At 39.5% G+C, this 14349-nt stretch overlaps 2 pseudogenes; both read left to right on the top strand.

The window, feature by feature from the left end:
• Positions 1 to 8888: 8888 nt before the first annotated feature.
• On the top strand, positions 8889 to 9959 carry LOC143405949 (magnesium transporter NIPA2 pseudogene; annotated as a pseudogene).
• A 186-nt stretch (positions 9960 to 10145) lies between these two features.
• Positions 10146 to 11386, top strand: LOC143397745 (small nuclear ribonucleoprotein E pseudogene; annotated as a pseudogene).
• The last annotated feature ends 2963 nt before the right edge of the window (positions 11387 to 14349 follow it).

Raw genomic sequence — 14349 nt, forward strand, 5'->3', positions numbered from 1 at the left:
GTGGAGTGATTGGGGGACATTGGAAGCTGTGCCTGGGACTCACAGTTCTGCTGTCTGGGGCTGTGTATGTGGTGTTGTTTCCTTTCTTCAAGGGAAGTGAACTTGGCTTGGAGCGAGGGCTCTTCTTTCTTGAACTTCTAATGCTAAGTGGTATGCTGCAGGTGAGTCAGCGTAGGACTCGGCTCCTTACCTGTCAGGATTTTTGTTGCTGTGACCAAAAGAGCTGACAAGAACAATCTTAGCGGAGTAAAAGCTTATTTGTTGCTCCAGTTCCGAGATCTTATTCCTTAGATGGCTGACTCCATTGCTCTGTGCCTGAGGTGAGGGAGAACTTCATGGTGGAAAGGTGTGAAGGAGGAAAGCAGCTCAGGACATGGCCTCCAGGAAGCAGGCAGGCAGACAGACAGACAGACATACACACATAAGGCAGACCAGGAACAAAATATATATCCCAAAGGCATTCCCCCAATGACCCACCTCCTCCAGCCATACCTCACCCTCTCACAGTTATGGCCTAGCTAATCCATTCTAGTGGATTAATGCACTGATTAGGTTAAGGCTTCCACAACCCAATCATTTCAACTTTATTTTTGGTATTGAGGATTGAACTCAGGGGCCCTCAACCTCTGAGCTACATCCCCAGCCCCTTATTTTCATATTTTATACAGAGATAGGATCACATTGTGTTGTTTAGGGCCTCGATAAGTTACTGAGGCTCGCTTTGAACTAGAGGTCCTCTTGCCTCAGCCTCCCAGCTGCTGAGATTACAGGCTGGTGCCACTGTGCCTGGCTTCATTCAACTTTGAATCTTCCTGCATTGTCTCACACATAAGCTTTTGTGTGAGAACTGGCTTCAGGAACTGGTATGTTGCTATGCTTTAGCATTGAGCAAAATGAATGTGGACCCGATGAGTCCATAGGAATTAATTATAAGTGAATGTCAAATAGTATACTGAATAAGCCCGTTTGAAACTTTGTCACTTTTATATATTTCCAAAATTTTACTTTTTGGTCTTATATTACAAGTGCTCTTTGGCTGGCTTGAGGCTGAACCCTTTCACTCAGATACCCCAAACCAAAACCCATGTTTAGATGTCTTGGGTTTCTCTTACAATCTCTACTTGATGGTTTTCATCATGGAACTGCACAGTGAGGGTACTATACTTCTTTCCTCTCGGGCCACATCACTAAGTTACTTTATTTTGCAGTGCAAAAGATTGAACTCAGGGTCTTACATAAGCTAGGCAAGCACTCTACCACTGAGCTACATCCCTGGTTACTAAGTTGCTTCTGTAAAAATAATTTGCCCATTTATCTTCTTGGTTCCCTTGTCAGCCTCAAATGGAAGAGAAAGTGTTCCTGAATTTATTGGGTTAACATTTGCTGCTTTTTTATTCTGACAATTCCCTCTGAGATTAAATCTATTACTTATTAAAAAAATTAGAGAGCTTTCCTAATAAAGAGGAACTTATAACTAACTCAAGATTTTAGAAGCTCCCTCCCCCCAATTCCTGATAACTTAATAGACAGTAGGAAAAAGTGAGCAAAATTTCCAGGATCAAAGAAAGAAAGGTATAAATTCATGACATAGCACTCAAGAATGGCAGCCAAGAAAAGAAAGAGGTTTTTCTGGGCAGCATCTAACACCTTTAAAATTCCCCAGAGGCCATACTGGGAAAAGAGGAGTCAACAAAATCTTAAACAGTTCTTATGTATTGTTTCTAATCTTGAGAGAAGTGGACTCAGGGTAGACACAAGGCCTGGAGAGAAGTTTCAAGAAACCCTCAAGGATGAGAGCCCTTACTTACCACTGTGGACTCTCAAGACCTCAGCAGAAGCAAGACAATGAGCAGAGTTTGACATTTTCAGTGTCTTCGTGCTGAGTTAAAAGAAATGCCTAGGCAAGAATTTGCCACAGAGTCTCTAGTCCCCTGAGTAACAAAGTGATATTCAGTACAGTCTCAGAAAAGACAGAACCTGACAACTGAATAAAGCCCCAAAGAATAAGATGAAAGGGGAATTTTAGAGCATATACTACCAAGTGAATACCAAAATGAGCACCTTCATAAAACTGAAAACCAGAGCAGGCACAGAAAATAGTGAGAATTTAATCAACTCTTCTAGAAGAAAGGCTTGATTTGATTGTTGTGAATACATAGGTGCTGTTCAGAGACATTACCGCAATTAGAAAAAATTGACAGATTTGATGGCATATCTGATTGAATAGATTAATAGATTAATATAAGTAGTCAAAGACATAGGCAATTCACTTTAAAATTTATGAACTTTAATTAGAAAACCCAACCAATAAACAGAGGTAGTTTAAAAAATGAACTGGGCAGAGTGGCATAGGCCCAGAACAGTGGCTTGGGAGGCTGAGGAAGGATTGCAAATTCAAAGCCAGCCTCAGCAACTTAGCAAAGACCCTAAGCAACTTAGTGAGACCCTTTCTCTAAATAAAATATAAAAAGGGCTGGGGATGTGGCTCAGTGGTTAAGTGCCCTGAGTTCCAATGCCTAATTAAAAAAAAAAAAAAAAGAAAAACATCTTGAAATTAGAGATATCTGAACTTATAGATTGAAGATATTCACTATAAAACACTCTAGAAAATTCTTATTAAATGGAAATATTGTTCAGTTGTTGAATATGGTAAATTATTGAATTTTAAGAGAAAAGAAAAATTGGGGGTTTGGGTGTGGCTCAGTGGTAGAGCACTCTCTTAGAATGTACAAGGTACTGGGTTTGATCCCCTGCATTACAAAAGAAAAAAATTATTTTGAGGAAGAAAATGCAATTTATATACAAAAAGCAACATAAAATCAGGCTAACCACAGGCTTCTCAATATTCAAGTGAAAAAACAATTGAGCAATTATCTGGGGCAATTAAATAATCACTCTAAAATGTTAATCCAGTAAAGTTGTTATTAAGTCTAAAGGCAGTAATAAGAACTCTTAAAAATCTCAACCAATGTAGAACCAACGAATACTTTCTTTAAAAAAGAAATCCAGTGAAGCAGTTCAGTGGAACCAGAGGTATGAAGAGGCAAAGGTGGATGAGTAGGACCATGCTCAGGAGGTTGGAGGTTGGAAGTCAGAACCAGCCCAGCAACATTTAGAGAGTTCTGAGGAAAGAAAAGCATGACCCAGGAATTTTCTACACTACCAAAATTTCTTTGGGAGCGATGACAAATGCTTATAATCCTAGCCACTCAGGAAGCTGAGGCAGGAGGATTGCAAGTTTGAGGCCAACCTGGCCAACTTGGAGAGACCTTGTCTCAAAATTAAAAAAAAAAAAAAAAAAGTCTGGGGATGTAACTCAGTGGTAGATTGGGTTCAATTGCCAATACCACCTAAAAAAGAAAAAACAAAAACTCATAGACAGACTTTCTCAAGTACAAATCTCAGAGAAGGAATTGTCCATGAGCCTTTCTTGAAAAAAAAAATATGACAGTGGAATCCAGCCAACAGAGGATCATTAAAGATGCAGAATGTGGAAATGGCTCCTTGTTTTCTCGATTCTTAACCTTTTTGTGTGTTTTAAAACACCTTTAAGGAATCTGAATTCTCCCTTCTGGTTAAAAAAACCCAAAAAACATTGACCGGAGCCTTAACATTTAATTTTTTAATTTCAGCTTTAAAAAAATAAATTTTAAGTAAATTCAAGTGAATAATTAAAATTAAAGTACATTTAGGATGAGTTATATCTATTTGTCAACCATCCATCCATTTATTGCTATGCTCTATCAGTTGTTTACCTATCTACCCTCCTGCTTCTAGAAGAATTTTGCAGCATTTCCATGTTTGTATCTGTATTCCTCCAACCCTCCTTCTGTAAATATGTATGTATACAGTAACAGATATTAGAATTATGGTGACTATTGTGTATATTAGTCAGCTTAGCCTGCTATAACCAAAAAAACCCCCAAAAAACAAAACCACAGATAGTACGGTTTAAGCAATAGACATTTATTACTCACAGCTCTGGAGGCTGGATATCCAGGATTAAGAGATCAGCAGATTCAGCTCCTGGAGATGACTCTTTTTGGCTTGCAGATGGACACCTCATGAGGTGTTCTCAAATGGGGGAAAACACAAGAGCACAATTTCACTGGTGTCTCCTCCTATAGGACACTAATTTTATTGGGTCATGGCTCCACCCTGTGACCTCATTTAACCTTATCACCTCTTCAGAGGCCCTCCCTCCAGTGAGGGTCACATGAGGAGCTGGAGCTTCAATACAATTTTAGGAGATGTAAACATCAACTCCATAATATATTAAATTGGTAAATTGTGTTTTCCATATTTCTTGGCTATTTTAATAAATCTTAAAAGTTTTATAGAAGTAAAAGTCATTATTCTAACATATGTAGTTGGTGTTATAGATTTTACTAGAATAACCAGTGTCATCTCTATAGCTTTTTTTACATGGCTAATAAGAACCTCCATTTATCCATGTAACTCTTTCACTAACTCAGTGTTGGCAGGGAAACTGAGGTTATAGAAACTCTGGTATCATAACTAGTGAGCTCCAGAGTCCAAATCCATGTCTGTATTTTTCAGCATCTTTTTTTTTTTTATACGTGTGTCTGTGTGATAAAAGAGCCAACATTTTGAGGTGAATCATAATCATTTGCCCTTTATGTGTTTATAAATTCAACAACAAAGGCCAAGCTCTCACACAATAAAAATCAATTTACTTCTGTATTTGGGGAGAAATGAAACAGCCTGTGAGAAATGACAGTTACAGGAGGAGATCTTTGCTGTGCTGCTGTAGCATCTGTGACTGCAGACATCAAGGTCTTTGGAGGTGTGCTGCTCAGTTCTGCTGCCTGGCCTCATACAATCCAGGAGATCTCTGTGCTGGCTGACTCACCTCTTGGCTCTTTTGAGGCCAGAGTGGCTTTAAGAGCTATCAGCCGTCCTTAGACACATCCCTTCTTGAGGCTGGGCCTACTCCGTCTGTTCCTGTCACACATTCTGATCTGTTGGATACTGTTATGATTTGGATATGAAGTGTCTCCCCAAATCTCACATGTGAGACAATGCAAACATTAGAGGAGAAATGATTGGGTTATAGCAGTACATCAATACCTGATAGATTAACTGAGTGATAACTCAGGCAGGTGGGGTGTGGCTGGAGGAAGTGTTTTATTTGGGGAGTCTTTAGGGGTATATATTTTGTATCTGGAGAGTGGAGTCTCTCTCTGCTTTCTGATCACCATGATGTAAGCTGCTTCCTTCTGCCACCTTCTCCCACCATGATGTTCAGCCTCAACTTGAGCTCTGAGGAATGGAGCCAGCCTTCTATGGACTAAGGCCTCTGAAACCAGGAGCACTCAAATAAACTTTTCCTCCTCTACAGTTGTTCTGTTCAGATCTTTCAGTCACAGCAGCACAATAGCTGACTAAAACAGATACTTCTGAGGTTTGGGTGCCTGGGAGGACACTCAGAAGATGACAACTCATTCTCTCCCCTTTTGGGTGACAAGTCTTCTTTCTGAACCCTTCAGGTCAGTATCTAACTTCTAACTTCTCCCCAGGTCTCCTTTAGCTGAATCTGAGGGCTTCTTTCTAAGAACAGCTTGTTCTGCTGGGTAGACCAGTTCTTCATCAGATACAGTACAATCGCCCAGGGTTATAGTCTGACAGATGCAAAGCTGCTTCTTTCTCACACTTGTTTTTATCTGCTTTTCTATGCTTAGCTCTACCTGTGTGGATACACCAGGCTGCCCTTTGAAATTTCCATCTGCTGGATAGGATAGAGCTCAGGATGGGGGCTTCCTGAGTCATGAATCCTTGTGCATTCATTCCAGGGGTCAGTACTTCAAGCTGGTGGACTGATTTGCTGGGGCTGGGAATAAGCAGTCTTTTCATAGACACCATGGTTTTTTAACATGGGCCTTCCCTCACTGGGCCACTGAAGGCATTGATATCCTTCCTCATCATTAGTTATGTTCTTAATTCTGTTCAAATGTTTTTTTTTCCCCCTAAGGAGTTCTGGTCTTTAAAACAACACGTTCATTGTACATGAAGACAGTTAAAAAAGGGAATTTAGATTTGTAGCAGACCTTCACCATTTGTGATGTTAAGCCTTGTTTTTCAGGCTACTCCCCGTTGTTGATGGGGAGATCTCTGAAAAACAAAGTGGGTACATCAACCATGGGGAGAAGCCCTCAGTAGATCTAAATGTTATTTGTTCTATTATATCTGTTTTATTAAATGTAAAACTTGCCAAGATTCTAAGCACTTTTGATTTTTCTCTAAAATCTATAGAATATATTGGGTTTTTGTGAATTTGGAAAGGAAGTCTCCCCTTTCTACTTGACTCAAAGAATGAGAAATTTCCCAGCCCTCCCTAACTGAAATCCATTTGCTTTATCTCATTATTTCAGCTGTGGTTTTCTAGAAATATGCAAACCACTAGAGTAAGAATTATTAAATGAGAATGTCCCTTAAGCAATTAAGGGAACAACATGAGAGAAGAGCAAGCTGCATGCCTGAGGAGACACAGCATGCTCTCCCATGATAACAGGGACAAGGGCATCAGATGACTCCTCCAGTGTCTTGTTTTGATGCAAAGGCAATATTCTTGAATCTAACTTGTTGTCTTCTACTTTTGACCTCTTATTTTTCTTTCTTTCTAAGACTTGTCCTTAAACAAAGCAGATAAATAAAACAACATATGATGCAATGGCAGTAAAAATTCAAGATGTAGAACTGAATTCCTCCACCACAGTGAACAAGGTTCATGATTTAAATGGTGCCTGGGCAGCTCTAGAAGCAGGACTTCGGGAGAAAGGGCTTGTCATTGTCAGCCCCACCTAGGTTCTTGGGGAGTCTCTCTGCACCTAGGTGGGATGTCCATGGCAGAAGAGGAATGCCAGAAGGGCTTGAGCTGAGAGGACAGGGGAGAGACCAGTCTATGTGGACAGGTTTGGAGTTTGCCAGGAAGAGAGGGAGCCAACAAGGATTAGGGCAGTGATGGACCATGCTGATGGACTTGGAGAAGATAGACTATGGACAGAGAGTATTAGAAAGAAGCAAATGCAGAAAAGTGAGTAGAGACCAGTTCTATGGAGGGAGTAAGAGAGGGGCCAAGGAAGAAGGAGCCCTGAGGAAGCTTAGATAGAAAACCAAGGGAGAGAACAGGCCATACGGATAGGGCAGGGATGATTCAGCAGAGTTGATAGGAGGGACTCCCTGTCTGAAGGGTTGGGTGGTGGGAGGAAAGGGAGCTTCCCAGATATTGATGTCAGCACAGGGACCAGCACAGACCCCCTAGAATCGTGAAGGTTGGAGGGAGAGATAGAGGGTTTAGTGAAGGATCTTTTAAGTGACAGTTGAGCAGAGAGAATGAGCCACATAAACTTGTTGGGGGAAAGGCAGGGTTAGAGAGGGTCAAGAAGAGAGGGCAGGCCATGCTGAAGGAGTTGAGGAAGGAAAAACCCCAGGGGAGATTGGAGATGAAAGAGAAGGAGAGGCCAGATGGCATTTAAGGGGTGTGTATTGGAGGGAGGACATGTTATCTAAGGCAGAGAATATTGAGCTCAGAGGTGACAGCCCAGGTCATGCAGACACTCGAGGGACAGGGAGGAGGGGGCCAAGATGAGAGACCAGGCCATGTTGGGATGTGTGTGGTGAGTACAGGTCCACTGACATAGTGGTGGGGCACAGAGAGGGGGTGTCTCAGGAGATGCTTTGCTGGGAAGTGAATAGAGACTGGGCCATGTGAACAGGCTTGGTGCTTGAGGGTCTGAGAAGAGGGTGCATTCCAAGGAGACTGACAGATGGGTGGGCAGAGACCCAGCCTTTTGTTAGGGTGGGAGGCAGGAAAGGTGGAGTGTTATGGAGGATGCTTGTGCATGGTAGAAAGACAACCCATGGATAGGTTGGGGTATCAAGGGAAGAGCAAGTGGGTTGGCAGAAGGTACTGAGCAAAAATGTAGGCAGAATGCCATTACCATAAATGCAGGATAGTGATAGCTCTTTGAGTTCCTGCTTTTGGGAACATACCCAGAAGTGGCATGGCTGGATACCTTACTGTTTTCCACCATGATTGTGTTACAGGGCATTGTCCTGCTGGGAAACTGAGGAAGTTGCAGCAATCCTTTCTCATTGGTTCTTGTGATTATGCCAGAAAGATTTCAGACATGCTGCTCAGAGTAGCAGGCATGAATTTATTAGATGGGATAGGAAAAGGGAAAAGGGACATTCTTAAGGGAGAGAATGGGTCTTTTCAGAGACGAGAAGAATGGCATATCCCAACTGCCCAATAGTTTTATTGGGGGACCCAGGGAAGTTTCCAGAGAGTCCTGCCCATGTTCACCTTTTGACTTTTGACTGACCACATAGGAACTGAATGGACTACCTCCAAGAGAGGATGGTGTGGCGCTTATAGAGTTGGAGTTATAAGGAAATTTAGTCCCTCTGTTTCGGTCTCAATTTCCTGCCTATTTAATTGGTTTATTACCCTTTGAATAGTCCTCAGTAAGCTTCCTTTGTGAGGGTCTTAATGTTTTGGTTGCCTGGATGATTGGGGGTTGTGATAGTTTTGGTAATAAGGGAGGTCCAGCCCAGCTGGTAGTGTGTGACATGATCTTGAAATAATAGTTTTCCTGACTCAGTAGCGCCCAGGTTCTCCTCGGCGGTGGCCTCGGTCCTGGCCACGGTGGGGCTTGAGGTAGTCCTGGGCTGGAACAGAAAGTTAAAAACTTTAAATGGAAATAAAGGGTAGTATTTACAAGAAAATGAGAATGAATAAATCATCCCTGGTTTTCAAAAGAGAGACCATATTAAACTTACCTATGTGAAGATGGCATCCCCCTGCCAGCAGTTTCTCTGTTCTGTGATCAATGTGATTCACAGGAGCTTCTTAAGTAACAAACGAAATGAGCCCAGGGCGTGGAAAATATGATTTCTATATTGGTTTGGGATTGGCTATGACCTCCAGCATTTTCATAGGAGGGAGTTTCATTTTGGGAAAAAAAAAGGCCTTCTGTGACTTGCCAGAAAAGGACTCATGAGAGCAGGTCAAGGTGGCCATGCATATCTTAAAGAATGGTTGTGGTGGGCTGGACTACTGTCAATGGGGGCAGGCGAGGTGGCCAACTTCGCTGCATATGCCTTTGCACCAGCCATGCTAGTGACTCCACTGGGAGCTCTCAGTATCCTCGTAAGTGCCATTCTTTCTTCATACTTTCTAAATGAAAGACTTAATCTTCATGGGAAAATTGGATGTTTGCTAAGCATTCTAGGATCTACAGTTATGGTCATCCATGCTCCAAAGGAAGAGGAGATTGAGACGTTAATTGAAATGTCACACAAGTTAGGTGATCCAGGTTTTGTGGTATTTGCAACAATTGTGGTCATTGTGTCCTTGATATTAATCTTTGTGGTGGGACCTCGCCACAGATAGACAAATATTCTTGTGTACATAAAATCTGCTCTGTGATTGGAGCGTTTTCAGTGTCCTGTGCAAAGGGCATGGGCATCACCATCAAAGAACTGTTAGCTGGGAAGCCTGTGCTGTGGCATCCCCTGGCCTGGATTCTGCTGCTGAGCTTCGTCATCTGTGTGAGCACACAGATCAATTACCTAAACCGGGCCCTGGACATATTCAACACTTCCCTTGTAACACCAATATATAACGTTTTCTTTACAACCTCAGTTTTAACTTGTTCAGCTATTCTTTTTAAGGAGTGGCAAGATATGCCTGCTGATGATATCATTGGGACTCTGAGTGGCTTCTTCACAATCATGTGGGGATATTCTTGTTGCATGCCTTTAAAGATGTCAGCTTTAGTCTAGCAAGTCTGCCTGTGTCTTTTCGAAAAGATGATAAGCAATGAATGGCAATCTCCCTACTATGTAATAATAATGAAGAAAGCTTATCCTGTGGAATTGAACAACACAGTGGTGAGAATATCTCACGGAGAAATGGAAATCTGACAGGTTTTTAAGATGTGATTTAAAGGTTAATCCATAATTATGTTATAGTGGTTTTGAATATCAGAATCTGTCTGAAAAAGAATTCTCCTCAAATAATGTTATCTAAAAACAATCTTTTTTAAGTTTTCACTAATTTGGACCAAGAAGTTACTTTTCTTATATTTAAACAATGGTAGCTCACTAAAAATGGTCTCAGTATGTGGCCAGTTTCTATTAACATTGTATTATTGTACAGGTATTTTACATTTTTGATTCTTTCTTCAAAATCTAAATGCACTAATGACAAGTTTTAAGTCTATAAAAATGCTTTATTTTTTTCATTATTGATGAAAGTCTGAAATGTACATTTGTCATTCCCACTCCCATCAATCCCTGATCATATAAGGCTTTTTGATTGTAAACAAGAACAAAACTATCCCAATACATTATCCTCTGATTTATCTTACCTATAAAAGTGGCTCCTGTTTGGATGAATTATTTTGATGTTGAAATGTTAACGGGAATCCTAAGTTACTAAATGAAGGAAACTCACAGACCAAAAAAAAAAAAAATGATAAGAATCATGCCAAGGAAATATTTCTTAGGCTATGACTTGTCACCACACATGTGGTTTACTGTGTGCATTTGATGGTATTCTTAGAACCCTATTAAACCAGCACATCGTGCATCCTCTGGGCTGGGTTCTGCTTTGTACCTTGGCTGGATTTATTCTTCGGTTACTTAAATTCCATGAGAACCTTTATGACCATTTTATATCAACTCTTGTACTTTCAGTATATTTTCATAATACATTAATTGTTATTTAGACCTTTTAATAAGTGGGAAATAAAATCAGAAGAAAAGAGTGATTTCTTAAATTTAGCTCATAATAAGGAGACAAGTTGAAATAAAAAAAAAGAAATAATAGTTTTCCTCCTTAGTTAGGAGAGGTTTTGACATAACAGGTCCCTCACTTCCAGGTACTTGCCTGTTGATAGGCTTCCTGTGGTTTTCAGTTACCTTTCATTATCCTTTTCCTGCTATCCATGCATGACTGACTAGCTCTCTACCAGTTGCACCATTTTATATTCCCTCTAGCAGTGCACAAGAGTTAACGTTTTTTAGCTTTCTGAGGTAACTTGCTGGTTGGTGTGTGGTCTTGTTGAAAATCTAGCAAGGTGTACTTTGGCCAGGGGTAGAAAGTGCAGAAAGTGATGGTGCAGCCCATCTGCAGAGCCTCATCTTCAGATACGTGCAAAACAGATCCTGGATTCAGGTGTGGCTCTGTGAGCAAGTGAATATGAGGAAAGAAGGCTGTATTATTGGTTTTGATGAGAATGCGAAACTTGTATTAGATGATACAGGAGAGAGTCATTCTAAAACAAAGTCAAGAAAACAACTGGGTTGGATGATGTTAAAAGGAGATAATGTTACTCTGCCACAAAATGTCTCTAATTAGAATAATCAATGAAGTGAGAAATTACAGAGAAAGCTAAGCTAGGCTTTTTTTTTTAAATGAATCCTTTGCTGAGAGTATAGTTTTAAAACACATGTTCATATTGTTTTGCTTCCCCATATGTTATTACCAGATGTCAATAAATCCGATAGAACTTTTTTTTAAATTAAAAATTTTATTAAAAATTCTCCACATTAGGTTCTCTGACTTTTTAGTGGTAGTTATTCTTATTGGTGTGAGGTGATATATCATTTTGTTTTTGCATTTCCCTAATAATTAGTGATGTTGAGCACCTTTTCATGTGCTTTGGAAGGACATAGGGGAGAGTTTTGGGAAGGCTTTTTGGAGGAGGTGGCATTTGAACTGATGATGAAAAAGGAGCAAAATACAAATTACCAATATTAGATTAGAGGATATGGATATAGATGCTGAAGATATAATAAGAATAATAAGGAAAATACTACATGTAAGTCTACGTGTAAATTTGACAACTTACATGGAACTGATTCCCTGAAAAGCACAAAGTACCCCAGCTCACTCTGAGGTAGATAATTTGAATAGCCCATGACTATCAAGAAAATTGAACTTGTAATTAAACATAAAAGCTCTCCAAATGGAAATCTTCAGGCCCAAATGGTTTCATTGGAGAATTCTATCAAGTATTTAAGGAACTGAAACCAATTTTACAGTCTCTTATGTTACACCTCCCTGATTTTGTACCCCTAGGTGACCTAATTGAATTTCTACACTGCTTTAATCTTACTTATCTTTGAGAACAGGAAGCCTGAAGCCCAGAAGTTCTCCTTCAAGAGGGGTAGCTGAAACTGGCTGGATCTAAGATGGCTGCCAGAGTGACCACTGGACAACTTCATTATAACCCCATCTGCAATAGCTAACAATCGCCATGATGATGAATAAAAGGAACCATAAAAGGAGCAAAAAGAAGAGACATTCAAGTTCCTGGAAAATCTCCATTTATTCCCAGAAAAGACATGAATATTCTCCCCCTTTATTAGCCTACCCATTCTCCTCATTTCTCTTACCCTATATCTTCCCAAACTGCTATGGGCCAGGAAACTGATCTGTGAGCCTTTCCTCCTGCTTCTATTCTTGGTCAAGAAAAAACTTTACTTTATTGTTGAAATGGCATGCAGTCTTGTTATTAGATACATAATTCCAAGAGGGAAAAATACTTTGGGGTCAAAATTGGTAATACATCCAGAAATGAGAGGGATAGCCCCTGATACCCAAACCCGACAAACATAATATGGAAAAAGAAAATGTATGACTAGTTCTTTTTGTTATTTTAGACATGAAAATTCTTAATGAAATATTTGCAAGTAGAATTCTGTAATGTATAAAAAGAATTATGAACTGTGGCCAAGTAAGGATTATTCCAGGAATTCAAGGCTAATTCAGTGTTTGAAAATTAATCCATATAATCCACCATATTAGCAGGTTAAAGAAGAAAAGTCAGATGATAATATTAATTGATGTATGGAATGTATTTGACCAAATGTAATACTACTTAATAATAAAACCCCATAGGAAACAAAAATGTAGTACGTGTGTGTGTGTGTTCACATACATGCATTTCTTTTTCAACTTGATAAGTAGTATCTACCAAAACCAGCCCAAAACAGAAACATACATATGGCTACCATCACATTGATTGGTGAAAGACTGTTTTTTCCTGCTATCTAGAGCAATGTAAACTTGGAATTTCTAACCACTTCAATAAAGGAAGAAAAGGCGACTAAAGGTACATGGAGAAGAAAGGAAGACACAGCTGTCCCTATTTGCTGATAACACTATTTTATCTACTGAGAATCTCAAGGACACTACAAAAAAAAATCTCCTAGAACGAATAAATAGTTCAGCAAGGTCACGGCACACAAGAACAATGTACAAAAGTCAATGTATTTTTATGTACTATTAGTGAACCCATGAAATTAAAAATACAACACCATTTAAAATCTCAAAGAAAGGAGAGAGAAATTCTTAATAAAAACCTAACAAAACATGTTCAAGTCTTTATGTAGAAAACTCCAATGATAGAAATCAGCAGATCAAAATAGATGGGAAGGTATACCATGTTCATGGGTCAGAAGAGGAGACACTGTGAACTGAAGTTCTCCAAGGAAGCGTCGTCTGTATTTGAGAGCCTGCTAACTGATCTTGGCTGACTAAACCATTGTGATCATGGTGATTGTGGAGAGATGGATTGTGAAGAGATTGCATATTGCAGATTAAGATCCAAAGTTTAACTTGGGCTATCTTTAGTTTCTTTTTAAAAAGAATTTAACATTTATTTTATTTGTTTTTATGTGGTGCTGAGGATCAAACCAAGTTCCTCACCTGTGCTAGGCAAGCACTCTACCTCTGAGCTACAACCCCAGCCCTTTAGTTTTTTTTAATGGCCATTTACTACCAACCTCAGCATCTGGCCTAGCATTCTTGTGACTATTAGATGAAACTTCTGGAATGTATACTTAGCTTGGTAGAACTCTGGCCTCCATCAGCCCTAAAGCTAAGAATATGATAGCATCTGAATCCTATAACAGATTTACTCACTTTGTTAAAGATAACATCTTAATCCTATGGAAGACATTTTCCCATATCATTGTAGTCTGCCTTCTTGATGACTCCACCTACTATGTTTTATGAATATAAAAGCCTGAATAAATTCCTCAGGAAACTATATTGTTCTGGGTAACTTGAATCTGTCTCTGAGACAAGGTAATTTATATATGGCTTGGAATTAACTATTATTTTCTCAAAGCAGAGTTGATTATTTTATATTGACAATGCTGTAAAAATATCAATTTTCTGTAAATTGATTTATATGTGTATCATAATTCCTATCAAAATCACAGAAAGATTTTGATTGATGTAAATATCATTATTATAAAACTTACACGGAAAGTTGGATAAGATAGCTAAGCCAGTGTTTAAAAAGATGTATA

This window comes from Callospermophilus lateralis, chromosome 1 (genome assembly GCF_048772815.1).
Source record: "Callospermophilus lateralis isolate mCalLat2 chromosome 1, mCalLat2.hap1, whole genome shotgun sequence".
NCBI classification, from domain to species: Eukaryota; Metazoa; Chordata; class Mammalia; order Rodentia; family Sciuridae; genus Callospermophilus; species Callospermophilus lateralis.